Source organism: Anser anser, assembly GCF_964211835.1.
Source record: "Anser anser genome assembly, chromosome: 3".
NCBI classification, from domain to species: Eukaryota; Metazoa; Chordata; class Aves; order Anseriformes; family Anatidae; genus Anser; species Anser anser.
This window is the reverse complement of record NC_139722.1, coordinates 69,718,832-69,735,865: the sequence shown is the minus strand read 5'-3', so window position 1 is coordinate 69,735,865 and position 17,034 is coordinate 69,718,832. Positions and strand designations below refer to the sequence as shown.

Below are 17,034 nucleotides of genomic sequence, written 5' to 3'. Positions count from 1 at the left end.
AGAGCTGTTGTAGATGAAACCTTGATGCCCAGATTAGGAAGGGAAGGTTGTTTAGATTGCTCTAAGCAATGCTGGGGACAGTGTAACAGCCAGCTTCCTTTCACTGTTATGGCTGACAACTTTTCAGCATTGTCATCTGGGTGTGCATTTCAAGGTTAAAGTCTCTGCCTTAAATCAGTCCACGTTAATAGTCCCTATCTCTTAGTACAAACGATACAGACTATGTTCAAAATCTTTCTCCCATGCTTCCACTCGTGTTAGGTGGAGTTATCTGTAAACACAGGCAAGTTTGTCTTTGCTAACTGCCTATAAAATAACTTTTCTTAAAATATTGACCAATATTTACACTCCCCCCCGTGTACCCTAAAATTAGCTAGTGTCTGCTGCAGCTTTGTTGTGATTCTTACCTACCCGTACGAACTTGTTGTTTTTCATTTTTTTTCTTTTTCTTACTTTTGTATTTGTTTTGCATATCACAGTGAGGCCAGGTTCATAGATGGGGTTCCAAAGCATTTCAGAAATAAGAAATAAACAGTGGCAGAACTGCTTGGTTGCTGCTGCTGTCACTGATCTATGGCACTTCGATCTAGACTAACACAGTGCTTTGGTTCCTTAACACAGGAATTGATTGATATGAAGGAGAAATTACAATTAATTCTTTGAGAAATATTTTGAAAATATATGAGGGAAACATAGAACTAGTGATTATGCAAGTCTCTTATCTTCTTTATCACTTCAGCATGCACAAAGTTTCCTACTCACTTTTTAAACTGTAACCAAGTTGATATGAATGGAAACATCAATTTAACTTGCAAGCAGGTTTGTTGCTGCTGAGATTGTCATGCTGCAACTCCAGAGGTTGTAAAGCTTCGTCACTGTTTACTTCACAGTTCCTTTTCATTATCCTGATAACATACCTTGTGGTGTTGCTCAGAGAGCTGTCATACCTTAGTACCTGAATGATGTCAACATAGACTTTAGTCTGTTGCAGAAACACCTAATTCCTCTGAAGAATCAGCAGACTTAGCCTATTTGAATGGGAGGGAAAAGTGTTTTTAATGAGTCATGAGTGCATTTGGGGAGACAGCTTGCCCTCCCTTACACACCAACAGCGTATGATGTTTGTAATCTTTCAGTCTTCTCTGATAATTGTCAGCCTCCCTCATGTTAGATGAGACACAAGTCATAAATCTCTGATGTGATCTATGGTGGTCATTTTGTGCTCCTGCCACCGGAGAAGGTTGCTGTCTGTCCTGCAGACAGACTGGCTAACTTGCCACACTCCTCGCTGAATTAGCTTTATCCTTACCTTATCAGGTCGGTCATGTTGTGAAGTCTGTTCTCTTCTGTGGTAGGATGGTATCTTCTCCACTATCTCCTCCTCCAAACCTTGCACTCACTTAACCTTGTGAGTTTCTCCCAGATTTCCAGGGAAACCCCTTAATATATCATCGAACATCTACCTGCTATATCAAGTATCAGATACGTACTGCTGGGGCATGGAGAAAGGGTTTCTTCCGCATGGCACTGCATGCTGTTTGGATAGGGTAGGAGCTGTGCCTGCTTTGCAAGGAAGAATTCTGGAAAACAAAACCATGATGTCTTCATAAGAAAGATGGTTGTCAGCTTTTGTCACCTGAAGGTCTGCTGCTTTGCAGTGTGTTTCATCTCTAGGGGATAGCTTTTCTGTACATACCTGATGGACGCATCTACCCACCCTGGCTGTGTGCATCACACAGCTGTTGAAGCTTAAGGAGAGATAAGGGTGCCAGGACGGACTGAATGCCTCTTCATTGCCACTGTGTTATAGTGATGAGGGGTCTGCTCACTCTATGTTTTTTTTTTTTTTTTCTCCCCTTTTGTTCTTTAAATTGATGACTTTGCTGCATGAAGAGTTCTTTTTGATTTTAATAAAGGATTGGTTATGCCTGTTTTCTGACAATTTCAGAAACGTGTACTGGGTTGGTTTCTCTTGTTTGCTAGTTACAAACATTGAGCCTTATCAGCAGATGATTAGTTTTGGTAGTTGGGTCAGAGTTACTTGTGTATGCCATACCTGCCAAACACTGACTTCCTTCCTTGGGACAGTTTGAGGTCACGCAAGAAGTGATCTGTAGGAGTTCTGGCAAGGGTTCGCTCTTAGCTGTTGACATTCTCACGCAACTCCACCTTTGTGTTGCTCACTGCTGTGAGGTAGGAAGGCTGCATATACTTAGCTCATGCAATTAGCTTAATACATCTGGGAAAGCTCTCAGGTGATTGCATGTGGAATAAATCTGGTTCTCTGGGAAGTGGCAGATCTTCTGTCCATTCATCACAGTTACATCATGCAACAAGAAGGTGCTACAGTATGTGGCCTTCCCTTGATGCTGTAATAGGCAAACTGCTTTCCTTGGCTAGGAAAGTTGGGCTATAAGTACTGGCATGTAACTCCGTAATAATCATGCCCAATAAATTCTTAGTTTAGTCGTAGTTGTTGGTGATGAAACCTGCACAGTGGTTTGCTGTCTAACAAATGTGAAGTTCTGCAAGTAATTTTCTTGTCAGGTTTGTGTGGAATTGTTTGGCACAGGTACTTGTTTTAAAATGATACAGTCTATATTGACGATGGTTTATTATGTTGAATACACAATACTATCCAAGCATTAAGGATAGAATTGTTTGAATACGAGATAAAATTTAGTATGGTTGGGGACCAGGTGAGAGCAGGGATGATTTAATACTTGTAATTAAAGCAGATCTGGGTCGCTCCTACTGGTAAGTTCGTGGAATGCAATGATACGTAGTTGGGTGGCTTTCACTTGCTTTTGTCTTTTCCCGTAGCAGAAACAGGACAGGGAAGTCCTTGAAGAGCAGAGATTTTGAGACTCAAAACCATATTTATTTGTTTGAGGAAGCCAGTTTGCTGGAGTACAGTGATAATATTAGCCTTTCAGTCAGCACCTCAGTCATGGACCATTAGTATGTAGCACGAAAGGGTTTTGTGTCACTTTTTGGGATCTTAACCTCAGCTTTCCTAAAGAATCCCAAGAAAAAAGCAATAAGCCACCTGTCTTGTTACTGAAAGTTATTTTGGTTGCCTCTGGAGTATACCCAGAAAGAGAAGTTTCATTTAACTGGGTTTTGAAAGATAGTTTTCTGATTTCTGGACTTTTCATTTAATGTTACAGTGAAATCTCCAGGTGGCAGAATGTTTTACAGTTAAATCGTTCAAATCAACTTAAATGTGACTATATCTGAATATAAGTTTCTTCAGATTTCTACAGATGAATGTAGGTTCTGCTTAACTTGGGTCCTGTGCAAGGCTTCTTTTACATTTTTAACACTCCAGTAAGATTTTTAGCTTAAACTGATACTTGCATGCTTTTCTAGATACATCTGTTAATAACAACTTGAATCCTATGAATCTTCTAAAAATGATTCGGAAAACGAAGTTTTTTATTAATAGTTATGATGTAGTTTTGGAACAGCTAAGGCAATTTTAAAGCATGCTTTTTTTTTCCCCCCAGATAAAATAGAAATTATAGAACAAATGACAATATATTTGGTTAATCAATTTCTTTTAGTGGACCTGCACATGTTTTCCTTGTGATAGTGCTTCTAGTGCAACAGTGTGTTATACTCTTACACTGATGTTTGAGAAATAAACCTTATATTCAACCTAATTGGTCAAAAACTTCACATAATGAAAAATATATTTATCTTTCTATATGACAGGAAAATCTGAAAGAAAAAGACAAGACCTGTAGAAAACGTTTTTGAAAAAGTTAAAGGAGGTTGATAGAAGATCTCTCCGTAGTGTCCAAAAGCTTGTGCTTCAGTTGGTTCATAAGCGACTGTAGGACCCTGCCAGAAGTCATCAATCCAAAGGCTTTGAAAAGCTGTTGGGTGCTCCAGAATTTAGAGAATGTCTTTTTGCATTGGGTCAATTATTTTAATTGGGAACTAAGAAGCTGTTGTGGATGAAACTTTTATTAAACTAGAGTGCCACCATAGAAAATTTAGGTTTCTTCCAGGTTTGCCTGGTTTCCTTATCTGCGCACACTCTTGTGTGTATGTATTTAAATGGTCATGGTTATTGCTACTTCTTATGTGTTGATAGTCTGGCTCTGTCTACGGTTCTTAAAGAAACTACTTTCTCTAGCAATTGAAATGGGGTCCTTTGCCTCTGGAGGGTTTGAGAAGAAGGGAACTTGCACAGACTGAATGGAAAGTAGCATGGTAATTACAGCTCATGCTGTATTTTGGTTTCGCTTAATTTACAGTCTGAGGTACAGGAAGGTAGTCGGGCATTTGAATGTTACAACTGTTGCAGTCTAATCACAGGAAGCTAGTAAGACTACTCATATGTTCCCTTCTGCAGATTCATAGAAGTGTTAGTGGAGGCTATTCTATGTACTTGGTTACAAATGGAGAAAAACTAAATGCTGTAAAAAAAAAAAAAAAAAAAACAACTGTAAATATAATTGTCACTCAGTGATGGGGCAAAAAATCAACCTTTTGAAATTGATAAAGTTTCCATGTAGAGTGTGTTTATCATTGTAAATGTAGCAACTGGGTGTAGGGGGGAAGTGTTGATATTTCATTTAAATAATAATAATAAAAAAGCATCTCTCAGATGGAGCAGTGTTTTTGTACTTTAAAAAGAAAGTAGAGATGAACATCATGCCACATTAGCAAGATTGAATTGATTGTATTACTGTTTAAGTTGAAAGTAGACCAATATTTTTTAAATGGATTTTTAGTTTAAAATCTTGCCTGTTTATGGTTTGGTTCCCCTAGACCAAATTAACTTGGACACCCGGCTGGAATTCTGTTTATTCTGGCATAAGAACAGGCATCGGGCAGAGCATCTTAGTCCCAAAAACCTGGTAATGGTGAGAGGCCTCTGTAATGTTCCCAGCCAGCTGAATGCCTGAGGTATTTTGCCATACAGGAAATCAATTGCAGCTGAATGCGCGCTGTTTCCACTCCAAGTATATAAACATGCCTTATGGTGATATTAAAAAGAAAAAAAAAAAAAAAGAAAAAAAATTCTTTTAAATCCAGTCTTACATTCAGTAGCTACCTGAAAGTTCAGAGTGAGAACATTTGATGTTCTGTTCTTTGGGTTCTTCCCTGTCGTGTCTGGCTGAGTCCATAGCACAGAAATAGCTATGAAGGAGAGGCGAGACAAATTAATCTTGATGTGCTCCAGAAGAGGCAAACATAAGCCCATGTTTTAGAGAAATGAAAATAATAATTTTAAAACAAAGGTATCCATGTTTGATTTTTGGTTGACCTTCTGAATAATATTTTGAAGCTGGGAAGGATTTTAAATTTAGCAAAAGAAATAAGTTTAAATCAAGAAATCTGTGGTTCTGAAGGTTTCAAGTTAATAACTTTTGCTAGAAAGAGATGCATCACAGCTGTATCGTAGAATCACGGAGTCATTAAAGTTAGAAAAGACCTCCAAGATCATCTGCTCCAACCATCATTCTACCACCGATCAAAACAGTTGCGTTTTGTTAAGTGCTAGCCAAAACGGTATTTTCATTTGGATTCATTCCTTGTTGATCCTTTGAAAATAGCTAGATCAGATGCCGCTACCAGACAGGTGCTAGGAAATAACTAATGGAACTGATTTGCTTAACATCTACTGATGTGTCCTTATATTGCTCAGCAGGAAAGTGGGTGGCTCATTGGATAGGGGTTTCCAGGCATTAAAGATAATTAGGTTTAAAATCTGTGATAACAATTTCTAGAAGCAGTGTGGCCTGAAGCTTTCAGAGTTTAGATCTTGGGAATTTGAGAACACTTTCCTGCTCTGATGCAGACTTAGACTGTAACCTCAGATAATCTGTTTCGACTAGATTTTAACAACACGTAGGTAGGTAGGTATTCACAGAGGTGGTAATGGGGTTTTCAGAATCACATTAGTGTCTAATTCCTATTCAAAACCTAATACCTTTTAGTCTGTCTGAACCAGATTCAGCCCGTGCTACATTTTATTCAGTTTCTCTAAGGCGAAATGCAAAGGCAGCGCTGGGAGGGTGGCTTCAGGTGCATACGGCACATCTTCCTTAGCGGGTTAGAGTTGTGCTCTGTTTTGTCTTTTCTCTAATTCCATAACTGTTGTCCTCCTTTTACAGAATGCCATAGCTTGAACAGAAGAGAGGAAAATTGATTCCACTTTGCCTCCTTGCCTAATCTAACAGTGATTTCTTTTGGTGAGTGCTCTACCAAGTACATATTATCATTATTATTTTCTTTTTATAAGCAAGGAGATCACGTTTGTGCCTCTGGCTGAGCTGAATATTGGCATTCAGTGAAAATACTCCAAGTTAACTGTGGGACTGCTTAATATGCAAATCCCAAAGAAGTCTATGTACAAGAAGTCTATGTACCTTTAGGTCAGAGATGTAAGCCAAGATGGTGGGTTTTATTCCTGGGCATGCAAGTGGGGTTTTATGCTAATAAAATCAAAATTTTGAGGCACCTAAGCAGTTATAGCAGGTCTGCAGTTTTGTTGTGGTTATAGCAAGTCTGCAATTTTAGCATCTGTTTCAGTAACTCAATTTTTGCTAAAGATCTGTAGCTAAAGTTTTGGTAAGTTGTTTGACTCCTCCATCCTTTTGGAGGTAGAAGTGCCATTTTTATGGTGAAGGAATGGTCTTGTAATTATGTGGAGTATGGGGCTTGGAAGATCTGTGACATCTGTGTTCTGCAGAGATTTCTAATATTGCTTATATCATTTTGAGAAGAAATTGTTTGTTCTTTCTGAGTTTATTTTTTTAGGGGTTTAATTTTCTTTATGTACTCTTACTACCCGAAGGTCCTGCAGGACCTGAAGAACTTCAGATAACAGGGAAAAGCAGATTTAGATGTCAAGGAAGTGTCTCTTGATTAGAGTAGGCAACTTCATTTGTTTCACTATCTAAACCAAATTGACATTCCAGAGATCTTCACAGAATCATAGAATATCCTGAGTCAGAAGGGGCTCACAAGGATCATCGAGTCCAACTCCTTCATGATACGGGTTGTTTGAGATTTTCCAGTATATGTTAATCAAGAAGATGGCTTTAGGCAGGGTCCCTTTTTCCCTCCTTTTCCTCCTTTATTATAAATGTCTCAGTCTCAGTGCCAACCCAAAGGAGTCTTTTTTTCTCTTTGAAGAAAGTGGGCATTCAGTGATGGGCTTTGTTGGTAACTGCACGAGCACTGGTATTTAGAAAAACTCATTGACTTATAAATAACCTATTTCACTGCTTTCAGATAGAACATCTAATGCTGAAACCAGTATAGTATGGTTCAATTAAAAAAAATGTTAATTGCCACTCCGGCTTCTGTGAGCTGCAAAGGGAATACTAATGTGCTATGTTAGGACACTCTCATAACATGTATTTTATACTTTCGGTGATAGGGTTTTTAATATATTTTTGTAGTATGTATTGATGATCCAGTTGTGTTCAAATATTAACACAATTTTAGGAGAGTGGCAGCTTCCACTAAGTATTGGCACTTCCAATATTTTGAGATTGCATAGCCTTAATAGATAGGCGCTAGTGGAATTGCTTAGCATTCAGCTGAAGCTTACATCTGATAAACATTAGAGAGATCTTTCCTGTGGATCCAAAGGGTAACAGTCTCTGTGGGCAGGAAAGCATTTTGCAGAGGCTGAGAGAGGTAAGACCAGGAATTCTTCTAAAAATAGTAACTGGAATTTGAATAGTGTTGCAGTTTTGATTTGAATAACGTTGCATGTTTTAACATATGTTAACAACAACAAAAAAGGCATGACTTAAATTCAGTACACTAGTTGCCTCTATTATTTGATGATTGGTTAATTACTAGCATATTTTTTTCCTCCACAGTTATGGAGGCTGGGTTGTGCGTTCCCAGGCCCCACACAGCAAATTGTCTTATTTAGCTTGAAATTTATGCATATCAGAATGCCCATTAAGTATTGGCCTTGTGACCTTAGGAAGTGAATTACTTGCACAAATTCTCTCCCTTCCCCCTGATTTCCATTTTGTTTCAAATGTGCTGCTTGGCCCTGATTTTGAGTTGTGGTGATTTTAATATGCTTGCATGATGAACAGAAAAGCTGAATGAGACTGTCAGACTTAATAACTTCTTTCCTGAAAGCTGAGACAACAGGGCTTATACACGTCCTAAGAAGCAGAGGATTTCCTAAAATTCTTTGGGATACATGGCAGACAAGCATATAGTTTACAGTGTTACAGAATATCATATCAACAAAACTAGGGCATGTGGAAATGTTTCAGCTGAATGGATGTTCATTCAAGGGCTAGATGAAATGTATTTAGTAAGGAATTAGTTTTCTTTCATTGTCCCATGAAATTAAAGTATAATGAGTGGTGTTCTGTAAAAGGGATATCTTAATGGTTTGGACAGATACAGCTTTTAGGGATGGATGTTAACTCTGTAGCAAATAACTATTAGTAATTTTGGCAAATTTGCTTCACGTTCCAGAATTAAATCTGGAGGTTTTAAGAATGTTTTCTTTCTGGAATTGTTTTGGGGGCATGGGGCAGACAATTTATGAAATTTGTTTTATATTTTTGTTATTCATGTGACTTGTCTAACAACATTGTGTGCTTTTAATTGTTTCAGTAAAGTGCTGTTTAGAATACAGTAATCCTTGGAAAGAATTAATGAAAATGAGCTTGAGCAACTCTTAAAATCAGTACATCTGCTGTAGCAGAGGAGGAAATATCACATCAATCTGCATGTTCTAACAATTGAGAATGAGTTTTAATACACAATGTGTTTATGCTAAAAGCCAATACATATTTAAAAAACAAACAAAAATTTCTCGAGGATCTGTGCGTCACTGATTGCTTTGTTTAGGCCAGGTCTTTAATGGTATGAGGGCTTGCAAAACTGTGTGGGGGTGGAAAGAATGATGCATGCCCTTGTGTGAGGTTTTCTTTAAGTCTGGTCTATTTTTGGTATGCAATGGAGCAAAGGTATAGTGCAAGAATAGGGTTTCAGTTGCAATATGAAGGCCTGTAAAAGCTTTTTTATTGCAGAAAGTGCCTACTAGGTTATTAGTGCAGTTGCATTAGTATCCATGGGAATATTCAGGGCTTAATTTAGCATACTAGATTAGGGTCTAATACCATAATTAAGGCTAGAAAATTTTCATAAGTTTCCCCCAAATCTTTTGCAGCTGATTGTAGCCAGGCTAAAATAGAAACAATGTGAAGTGAATCTTTAGGGTTGTTTATTGTTGATGTTTTTATGAAACCTGTCTTTCTACTTCACTATAGAAAAGCTGACCGGTAAATGTGATGTTTAACACAGGTATGCACAGATCTGACTAGATTTCTCAAAATATAAATACAAATAACTTGCCAGTGACCTACTGAATGTCTAAACACTTACTGCATTTAGGCTAACAGTTTTATAAAAATCATGATAACTGTTTAAAAAAAACATTTTGTCCAGATGGTGCTTAATTTTCTTATTAGTTCATGTGTTTCATGTTTTCAGCTGTGAAAAGATTCAGTGAAAAGAATTGTCTGGACAAATTCAGTAATAGCATAATTAGGATTTTGTATATTCTGTGGTCAAAGGATTCTTTTGATATTTTTTTTTTGTACGTTAAACTGTTGAACATGAATTCTTAAATGTACCTTTAGTTTAAAAAAAAATAAATAAAATCCCCAAAGACAAGCTCATTCACCCCTGTATTCCCCCTTTGCTTGCTCAGTGGTCAGTCCTTCCCCACTGCCATCTCCTATTGTTACGGTCAAATGATCAAGGAAAAGTGTATGCTTCCTTTTGTGTCCAGTAGATAGGAGTTCTTAATTGATGACTGCTGCTTTCTTTCTGACATAAAGGAAACGAATGGGCAGTAGTGATTATAGCACATCTGTTGTTTTCTGTCGAGCATCCTGTGCAGCAGTGATACTGTCTTGAAGACTACTTTTTTTTTTTTTCTGTTAGGGACTAGTTAACAGGGGGGATATGGGTGACATGTGACGGTATTGTTCCTTTGTCACAGGTGTAGCCAGAGCAGAAAAACAAGCTGCAAGCTGGGACAGAACTACTTGTTTATATTTTAGAAAAAAAAAAAAAATAAATGAATTGCAAAAGTTTCAGGGGTGTACTGTATTTTGATCGTCGGGGATAGGTAAAGAGTCCTGTCTTCAGAGTGCGTTCCCTGCACGGTAGATGTAATGCTCCAAAATCACACTGGAAATGGCTTCTGCTGGGGAAAGGGAGAAACAAAATAGCATACGTAGCCAGGGTATGAAAGCTGAAACATTCACGCTACCACTACAGTTTCTAGGATGCAGTTTTTCAGTCTGTGGCATTGTTGTTCATCTCCTGCTTGACCGTCTTTTGCTTGCTGTGTTGTACAACTCCCAGGAGAGCTGAGGCCTGGAGGGCTCGGGTGTGCTTTTTCCTGGGACAGAGCCGGGGAAGATCCATACCTGGCTTTACAGACCTCAGGGAAGCGAGTTTGGGGAACTGATGAGCAACGAAGTTAGGAAAGGATCTGGCATGAGCGCAGAAGGGGACTTGAAGGTTGAAGGTGGAGAAGACAGATGTCTGGGGAAATAATTGAGGGAGGCCAGGAAAGCAGCTGGGTGAAATAAGCACAGGGTGGTAGTGCAGTGTATCACTACTTGTCCTGTGCATCATACCAACCATGCTTTTTTGTCTTTCTGACTTGTATCATAAAGAAGCAAGTGGAAGTGGGATGTGCAAACCCCCAAGAGTGTCTACAGGAAACCTTTTTGCTCTCTCTTGCATCACAAGGTGTGTGGGAAAAATGTGAACACGAGAACTGAAAGCTCTGTAAATCAGAGTCCCCACCACTTAGTTTGTTTTCCTTTGAGTCTTCCTTTTCCCATTTATTATGTTTAATTGCAGCATTTCTTGTAAGAAAGGTGCCAGTGCTCTGTTTTTGCACAAGCTAAATATTTTGGTACTTAAACTGACAGTGTTTATGTTGAGCTTGGATGAAGCTGGTTGACTAAAATTAGTACACTGGGCAGCACTGCCCTCTTTCTTTGGAGTTTCTGATGTGTGTTAGATAAAATAGTGTGTGGGTTGTTTTGTTTTTTTTTTTCTCTAGTCCTTTTTTGTCATTTGCTGTACCAAAATCTTCTCTGCCCATGTCCTCTTACGAGAGCATCTCCATCACTTAACAGAGGAGGTGTTGAGATGTACAACTTTGCATCCATAAGATGCTATTTAGCCTGGAGGCTTACAGCCTCTTTTAGATTAAACAGGTTTTTCAAATAACAGGTGCACATGGCCACTAGAGATTGGAAAAGTGAGCAAGAACATAGTGTTGTAGATGAACAGTAACATAGTTGAATACAAAGCTGATGATACCATAAATCAGTCATACTGCAGTTATGTCCCAGTGGTACATATGCACTTAGTGTGTTGGCAGAATGGCAGAATGGGTATCAAAGTGTGACCCCTTCTTGGGTCTGATTTCCACCTGCACTATAAATTTGTGGACTGTGTAGAGTAATTAACTGTGTAATGATCCAGCATAGTCAAGGTTAAACTTATGTCACTGCTGTTTTTTTTTTTAAAGGCTTGTCTAAGGGTAATTTAAGCAATTAAATAATCCTTTTGCTTTCTGAATGAGATACAGAGACTCTGTTCATGCCTCCAAAGGCTTTTAGCCTATTCTCATAGGGTTTCAGTCTTATCTTGCATCTGTTGGCAAGCATTAAGTTGTAGCTAAATATTAGTCATGGCACCAGCCAAGTAATACAGGAAAACCCCCATAGAATCTGTTTAAATCTATTTGTTCATTTTTGGAAATTCTGTTAAAGGGGCACTGTTAATATGTATGGTAAGTTTTAAGAAACACTGTAGTGCATCAGTGTAGTGCATAGAATTGCACCTCTTGCATGACTCATAATAAAAACCTGAGAATTTGTGAGACTTAGTATATTCCATTTGCTATATAGAAGTTTGTTAAAATGTAGGTATTATGGAATCCTGGCTTTGGGAATGGATGTGACAGCTTTCCTCCTGAGCTAAAAATGGTAGGTGACCAGCAGTAGGTGACTTGTAGCAGGACTGCTGATTGTTTTACAAAATGATCAAAGAAGGCTCTTTAGTTTGTGCATTGACTACTTTGCACACAAAACAATATCTTTCAGAAATCTAAAAATACTTTTTCTGTTGAGGCAGATACTCATCGGAGAATTTGATACATAGCTGTTCAGTAAAAGAAACTGTAGCCTGAACTTCAACCCCTGAAAGAAAGATTAGCTACTGCTTTTATCAGCACAAACATCACTTTGAAGATACTAAACATCTGGTTTCCTTCTGGGAGAATTACATTTTGTCCACTTGACCCTTTGTAAAAGTAAATATTTATATTAGTTACATTTTGTAGGAATTTGATGAAATATTTAATACATGGGAAAAAGAATACTTTGCATACGCAGCTAGAGTGACATCAAATACTGTTGTGTTTTCTACTCATGAGTTTCTTTTGTGATTCAGAATAATACCAGTATGCAATCTGATGGGAGACATAACTATGTTTTTTCTTTCTTTTTCTTTTTTTTTTTTTTAATAAAACATTTCTCTTTTCCCTCACACCCTCATCATCTCCCAAGAGTGTATTTGTCACCCCCACAGAAATTTCGACTTTAGCTTCTTTCCTTCAGCTATTGCTATACACTTTGCTTCAAGGATAAATCCAGCCTGGATTGTATTTGTTTAGTACATAATAATTTAGATATGTGAAGTTGCTTAGTAGAGATGGTATATTTTGTATTTGGATATCCCAGTCATCTGTGATCAAATGGAGGACAAAGTTTACTAGAGATGTGGCTTCTAACCTTGTTTGCAAGGTAGAATAGAAAAGACCTTGAATTTACAGTTGTTTTATTTGTTTCTTCTGTGTAGAAAAAGGATGCTTTGGGAAAAAAAATACCCTCCATACCTCTTTAAACACCAATGTTGCTTGTGTTGTGGGAGTATGAGTGAGTGGGTGTGTATCTTTAAAATACACAGTGTAGCCTTTTAAGTAAGAAACAGCATTGTACTTTGAGAAATATTACACTTGAAAAATGATTTTTAAAATGAAGCCATGTAGCTTTTTTTGGCCAAAAATATTTTGTTGTAAAATAGCAATTTATTGAAAATTTTGTGTTTCACACAAAAAGGCAAGTTTCAACAAAACAACTAGCAAGAGAAATTTTTGAGATATAGGATTCCCCAGCACTGATGCACATTTTCTTGCAGAAATAAGAGTGTAATTTAAAACTGAAGCTTCTATTCTCTGGAAAGTTATTTTAAATCATTTTTGTGTGGATTGCAGTCTTCCTATGATCTCTACCTCTTCCTCTCAAAGAACTTAGATATTTTCAAAATTCTACTTTTTATTTTTCGCTAAGTTAGAAAAATACAGTTGCATCCAGTATACTGATGTTCGCTTCTGGGATTTGTTCCCAAAGAAAAGATTCTTTCTTTGTTTTAATGTGAACAGTCTCTCAAATGTCAGACGTGACATGACTGGAATCATGTCAGATGATTCACTGTATTCCCTTTTGTTCCCCACTTGACATATTTTAAGACTTCTGCTGATGACTTGTCAACGGATTTAAGGCCTACTCCAAATTCTTAGAAGTTTGATTTGTCTTTTTAATGACTACCTAATAATATTTTAGGTCTAAGTTGCATTGCTTATGTAATGGTCACCATAACTGCTTCCTTCTTTATTGCACGTGCCAGTGTTGAAGGCTTATAAATCTTCAGGGTGAAGTGAAGCCTTTCAAAAGACTATGTGCCACTTCTAGACTCAGAGTAGAGAGCTTTTGGTCAGATGGGTTAGAGGATAATTAAATACATTTGTGCCAGATCAGTCTAGAATCTAAACCAAAACTATGATCAGAGTTCTCTTTGTTTATTTTTGGGAGTAAGTTCATAGTTTTGAAATTTGCTTCATACGCCAATATTTATGAGAAGTGACATTAAAGTGGACTTTAAACAGGACGTTATAATTTAAAAATGTATTGTTTCTCTGAAGCACATCTGGTAACACAAGGTCTAAAGCTATTAGTTTGGAGAGGACAAAGAGTTCTTTATGAATTGGCACTAGCTCATTTAAATTAGTTTGCTCCTGAATTAGTGATGATCAAGGGCAGGGAGTCTGAAGTAATGACCATCTGCTCTTTTGTTAATGTCTAGTAGACTTCAAGAGATGCTGTGACTGTGATAGCACACTTGCGCTCACCATGGTATTCATATTGTTACTATGCACAGAACAAAGAAATAAGTCGGATGAAATTTTAAAATTCAGATTTTTTTTTTCAAGAGGACGGTCTTCCTTGACTTCATTGTGTTTTTCTTGTTTTTCATTGAAACAATAGTCATTTAAGTGGTAGACCCACTGGCCTCAAACTTGCCCTGAATAGGGTAGAGATGGGAGTTCACTGCTCTGCCACTGCACTGAGAGTGCTCAGTGACTGCTTTGCCAGAAAGAAGAGAATCCTAGCAAGCAAATTTACCATTCAGTGTTATTTTCTGTTTTCCAGTTATTCTCCAGTCCTGAGAACAACTGATTGATTTTCTCCAGCCCCCAGGAGAGATGAGACATAAAACCAAAATGTTTGTCACTCTAGGGACTAGATGAGCCCCACACAAACGCTTTATCTGCTGTGGTGCCAAAGGGAATGTATGATAATCAGATGAGTCCCCAGCTCTTTTTCTCTCGTCACTCATTCCATGTACCTAGGTTGAAACCCAAGTTGTAGTTTAAATGCCTGAAATAGTAATTCTCATAAAACATTTTTACAGCCTTTCGACACTGAGAATGATGTATGTTTTTTGATATTGTCAAAGCATATTTTGTTTTATACGTACCCTTATCAAGTGTAAGGATATAGGTACTTGAGCAAATTCTTTAGTGTAAATAACTGTGTAAATGAGGGAGGCATGAAATTCCCCTGCATGAGCAATTTCCTTCCCTGGTTGCCTGGATATTAGTCTTCAAAGGTGAGTGACATAAGCCTGTTGTGTGTTTGCTGGAAATGAGATTGGTAGCTGAGGCTTTTCCTTAGAAAGAAATTGGCAGTACTGATAGAAAAATGCATACTTAATTCTGTGTATGTGGAAAACATAACTTAAATATACATTTATATATAAATAGGCATAATATAAATATTTTAATATGTCTATAGTCTTGTACTTCCTGCAGTTGATCTTTATCGCTGAAGGTAAACAAATCATTTTGCCTAGATGATTCTTGTGTGTTAATCTAGGATTGTAAACCTGTATTTTTAAAGATGCTGCTCTGTTCATGGTAGACAGTTTGAAGATGCCAGTGTCCACTGGTGTTTTGATATGATAGGATGAATTAAAGGATGGAAGATTTCCAAAGTATATTTCATACCCTATAAAAAGTGTTAGTGCTGAACTTACGCTGTTTGGGTATAGGGTTTTCACTGCAGTCTACAGTAGCAATATGTATCTTAAAATAAGATACATAGAAAAATACATATACCCTAAAATTAATTTTACTAACTCAAAGATTTTAGCAATCATATCTATCAGTCTAAAGTTCTGACTTTTAAGGAAGCTGTCGTAGTTTGTGGTTTGCCTTCTGACTTCGTGAATAATGCCATTTCAGCCCTCCTGCTTTCTTCTTCATTGTACTATTTTGCTGGACAGCTTCTGCTAGTGCTGGAGAGGAGAGGAAATATCCTGCCTTTTGCAGCAGCTCTAGCAGCTTTTAGTTCCCAGAAGCAAAGCAGGGTAGCACAGGAGAAAGACAACCACACACAGAAGTTGGTGCTACTCTCCTGAGACAGACAGGTTTTAGTGGGGCCCAAAATCAAATTTCAAAAGTTGACAAGAATATGGAGAAAAAAAAAATTTGTCTAGGAATAAAACCACTGTTTGAAATACATCAATAGGATATGTGGGAGGAAACAAAGGCATAGGTAAGAAATGAGAAGGACAGAGGTGCTAGCGGCTCTGCTATGTGAAAAACAGAGGAGCCATATGTTCTGTGACTGGATGTGTATCATCAAATGTAGAAAATTTGGAGCGTGGAAAAGACCTGTTTCAGTTTATTTTTACATAAAGATCATCCTGTTTGTCTTTGCAAAGCTTACGGTTCTGACTTCATTCTGTGACTGTTTTTAGTCTTACCATAAAAGCTGCTTAGGTGTGGGCAGAAATAGATACACTTGTCTTTTAGGACACAATTCAGTTTTGTATGTAGCACTTTTAATCCTGAAGAGCCTCAAAAGCACCACACAAGCAATCGTGGCTGTATGCAGCTTCTGTGGAACACAGCCCTCCTGGGGCAGGTGAGGGCACCCCTGAGAAAAACTGGGATGGAAAATGCTGTCAGGCACTGGGGAACATGTATGCTACCTTTCTACACTTCTAAATTTGTAGGGCTTTGTAATGGTCTTCCTGATGCATCTTGTTTATATTTTTAAAAATTTATATGTATATTTCAGTTGAAAGGTTGAGAAGCTTTATTTTTCCTGGTATCTTCTTATAACCTTGCCAAATACACATTCTCATACATTAGTTAAAGTAGATCTTGGGTAGACTCCCTGAAAGAGCTAAAAAGAGCAAAACTGCAATTAAACCCCACAAAACATACGTGAGGTTCAAATGGACTTTATCTACCACAGTTTTAATGTATAATTAAATTGGAAAGTACAGATCCTATTTTTATAATTGCTCCTCTGAAAAGTGGTATAGGCTCACATAATTCCTTAGAGAAATTGTTGAATTTTCAGCCTTAGAGATTTGAGGTTGGTAGTTACAGGTAATCTGTTTTAACCAGTAATACTAATTTATGATAAATAAATTAATCAAATAGTTGAGTTTGTGTGTAAATTTTGCCCTCAGCTAACTTTGGAAAAAGACAAAATAACTGTAGAAGCGCTATAAAAGATATGTTACTTTAACCCTCTGGGGCTTACATTATCCAAATCTTTTTCCTTGTTTTTTGCTTGTTTTCTTTTACACCTACTTTGAAAATAATGCCAAGTAATAAGAATGTTTTGACAGAAGCAT

General features: G+C 37.5%; 1 protein-coding gene across 14 annotated transcripts in view; it reads left to right on the top strand.

Annotated features, from left to right (window-relative positions):
- PLEKHG1 (pleckstrin homology and RhoGEF domain containing G1) overlaps positions 1 to 17,034 on the top strand; it is a 159,729-nt gene that overhangs the window by 30,717 nt on the left and 111,978 nt on the right. For 7 of the 14 annotated variants that reach the window (XM_083828434.1, XM_083828436.1, XM_083828435.1 and 4 more), the window contains exon 2: positions 6,132 to 6,209. The exons of the other annotated variants lie outside the window; for them this stretch is intronic. The gene's annotated coding sequence lies outside the window, so the exon portion shown is untranslated. The remainder of the gene's footprint in view (positions 1 to 6,131; positions 6,210 to 17,034) is intronic. 14 annotated transcript variants of the gene reach the window in all.